Source organism: Saimiri boliviensis, chromosome 11 (assembly GCF_048565385.1).
Source record: "Saimiri boliviensis isolate mSaiBol1 chromosome 11, mSaiBol1.pri, whole genome shotgun sequence".
Lineage (NCBI taxonomy): Eukaryota > Metazoa > Chordata > Mammalia > Primates > Cebidae > Saimiri > Saimiri boliviensis.
In genome coordinates, this window is record NC_133459.1 from 89,851,449 (window position 1) to 89,855,578 (window position 4,130).

Below are 4,130 nucleotides of genomic sequence, written 5' to 3' on the forward strand. Positions count from 1 at the left end.
GAACCAGGGAGAAGCAGACGGGACAAATTGGAAGCTGAGTGTGCCCTGACTGCATCCAGATAAAAGGCCACAAATTACAATGGCTGCAAACAGTTTTATTGGAAGCAGCAATGATAGAAAGCATTCCCTAGAAGGCCAGGAATGTGGAGTGACCTCACAAAAGAGTAAAGAGAAAACAAAGGATAGTACAAATGACTAGTGAAGATATATATGTTTTCCTTTGTCCCTAGATTCCAGCTTTGCATAACTTCCATCTTTTGAATGCCTCTGGATTTTAAGATTAATACCTTTTTTAACAAAAATGAAAAAAATTTAACCGTTATCTTTTTGAGCATTTCTTTTTTCCCTTTCTTTCTACATCCCTGTTTAAAGCTGATTTGAGACATGTTGAAATATATCACAGGATCCTTAATATAGACTTCTTCCATATTTTCCATTTTTCTGAACTGTATTCTATGTACTTTATTTTTTCTATCATAAAATATATTATTTTTTTAACTGTGTCTAATCTGCTAACTAATCTATCATTGATTTTTAAACTTTGACTGCACCATTATGTTTTTCAAACATTTCATTGAAAAAAAATCTTCTTGTTCTATGCTCAGAACTTTATATACTAATACTTCAGCTATACTAAACATGGTTATTTTATATTTATGTCTGATGATTGCAATATCTAACGTCTATTGGATCTATTTCTACAATTTCAGGGAAATAGTTATCTTACAATGTTTAGGTATAAGATTTGCTCTGAATTTGCTCAGTACATTGTAAATACAGTAGTAAGTGAAACATGAATCATATTGTTCATTTGATTTTTACTGTTTCTATCTTCACTATCAAAACCTATTTATTTTTCCTTAGTCCTTGCTCATTTTATCCCTTGCATTAATTTGTCTATTTTTCTTATCTTTTCTTTTCTTACCACTCGTTCCTTCTATTCTCACAATTTACCTGCCTCTTCTTCTGAACCATTACTGTCTTTCATATATCTGTAATTTAAAAACAAATTACAAAATGTTCCGAGGGAATAGAGTAAACAACATGCAGCCCTGTAATTGTTAAAAGGGTACATGTCTCAGAGAAACCAAATAAATAAATTTGACATTTCTTTCTAATAGTCAGTGTGGTCTAACACTGACTTTTCCCCTATCTTAATATAAAGAGCTCAGCATTCTGGCTCCTCCACATACGCACAAATTAACCAGTATTTATGAAAATAAAAGTTTTCCAGGCCTTGAGGGTTCTATGTTCCTGCAACAGATCAGTAAGGAGTAATAGAAGTCATCTTCTTTATGTATTTACATATCAATGTCATTTTCTCAACATGTATCTAATATTGTTAGAAGAAAATAAAAAAATACTAGTTGACGGTGATTTAAACTTTCTGGATGTATTAAGGATATACACTATTCTTACATTACTCTTCATTTACATAATGCTGAAGATGAAAAATACTGTTCAAAATTTCAATGATAGATTTCCTCCTAATAAACTGGTATTCATTATCTCTACAAAAAAATGAAAACTAGATAACTGCTGAAGTTATCCTTTTGTGCCTTTTTTTCCCTGTGGAACATAGAGAAACATTTGAAGTGCATGCATAAAAAAAGGCATTGAGATGTATGTTGTGTGAGTGTGCTATTTTCTCCTTTGACTAATTTTCTATTTTTGTTTTATTATCTCATTTTCTATAACTTTATGAGAAACCAGCAGCCTTAAAACTTTTGCACAAAGAGAGTGTACATATAAATACAAATCAGCTTGTAAATGGGTATTTGCAAATAAGTTAGAAGTTTCTAAAACTTAAAACCATCCCACATGCATTTGATATTTTCATGACAAAAATTATTGCTCTTCATGACTTTTTTGACCAGAAATAAACTGGAAAACCTAAATATAAATTAACTTATCTATTTATCCATACCATGAAAATAAATATTAGCATTTCAAGAATATTACAATCTATTATTTTTGTCATAGCATATTATTGGTCTCACATAAAATTATAGAATTATTTTCATTAGAATTAAAAATGACACTAAAAAACATGAACATGAAACAATCCCAGAGACAAATTTGTATAAAGGTCCTGTTTTCTATCCATCTAAATCCTGTAATTTTTATTTTAATCAAAATGTGATTAATATTACAGAAAATAATCTCACACATAAAAATATTGTTAACTATATGGGGATGAGGTAGGGAGGTTTGATTTTGTCTACTATTAATAATGAAAAATAGTTTTACATTTTACTTTATTTGAAGAAAGCACTATTTTTTTAATTTGTACATATCTGGTTTTCTACAGCCTATCAAATTTAGTTCTAGCTGTAAAATATGTAATTTAAAATTAAGCATTTTATGTATTTGAAAATATATATTTATTTTATAATATATAAGGTATACTTTTTTTTCTACTAACATCCAATAAGCCAGCAATAGTGCTATAGAATAAGGGAAAGAAATGAAATTCTCTAGGAGAAGTGGATCAACTGATGGCTCAGTTGAATCTAATTCTTTCAAATTTGCTGATTCATTTGCTTTTTCTCTTTGGTTTATTCTTCACTTTATAGGCTAACTTAAGAAACATTCAGTTTTGAAATGTTTATATTATAATGCTATGAGATATTTACATAATAATGATATCAATATAAATGGATTATGTTCATATCTTGAGGAATATTTCATGTTCCTGTTTTTCGATGTTCAATTTTAATTAGATTATATTCCTGATGTAGTAAAAAAAAGTCAAATGACCCATGTAACAATATGATTTTCTGTTAACTATAATATTTTAAATCTGTTTATATTATTTTAAATACATCATTCTATTATATTAACAAATCATATATTTATCAATTAATATTTATATGATTACAGAAAGAACAAATAGGTACTTCCTAACTCATGGGAACTTATGTTTTGCCAAAGAAAAAGAACATTGCAGACAAAAATTTCTCAGAAAACTTGGCATACAAAATATCAGTTGGCATTATGTTTCAACTCCTGAAGTACTCCTAATTTCTGCAAAGAAGTGATTAACTATTTCATTTACATCAGTTTCAATAAGTTAAACTTATGTTACTGGATGTTGTAGATAAATCACTATCAAAATACACTACGGAGTTTTGGGTTCCTTTTTTTGTTTCTTTTTTTCTTTTTTTTTTTTTGAGACGGAGTTTCGCTCTTGTTACCCAGGCTGGAGTGCAATGGCTTGATCTCGGCTCACCGCAACCTCTGCCTCCTGGGTTCAGGCAATTCTCCTGCCTCAGCCTCCTGAGTAGCTGGGATTACAGGCACGAGCCACCATGCCCAGCTAATTTTTTTGTATTTTTAGTAGAGACGGGGTTTCACCATGTTGACCAGGATGGTCTCGATCTCTCGACCTCGTGATCCACCCGCATCGGCCTCCAAAAGTGCTTTTTTTTGTTTTTAAGATGGTGGATTAGAAACCATCAGCATACCTCAGCCACTTAGAAATAGTTAAACAGTGCATGAAGTTCAACTCTGTGAGCTTTAAATAAAAATAAAAATAAAAAATGGAATTCACTGGAAGACTCAAGGTCACATCAGGTGCTCAGGAAGAGAAGATGTGCAAGTAGCCCTCACGATGACATTTGGCTGATTATGTGGGTGAAGCCTCAATGTGTGAGAGGGGCAGCTAGTCTCTCTCTGCATATCACTTTTCAGCAGCGATCTTTGCAATCCAGGCCAAGGGAGAGCATCTGTTTCTTCAAGCCCAGGAGATAGCTCCAGGAAAGACAAAGAGACACAGAGAAGAAAAGACACTGGAACAGTCTGCAGGCATTTTCTCAGACCCAAAACTGAGAGGAGGATGCAATTTTTAATCAGAGCTCAAAAAAGTCAGTCATTGTTTGATAACCAGCCACTGCAGACGTTGGCCTCGCCAGTATAAGACCAGAAGTTGAAGTGCTTTCTCTGGAGTAGAGTAACAGCCCCCACGGTCAGAATTGAGCAATGAATGTGGAGAGCACCACAGCAGCAGATGCTGGAATTAAGCTCCCTCCCATTGCCAAACTTGAGCAGGAGTAAATTTGCTGAAACTTAGGTTTCTTCTGAGTGGAATGGCTTGTAACTAGTGACAGCTTAGCAACCTCTATCCAGTC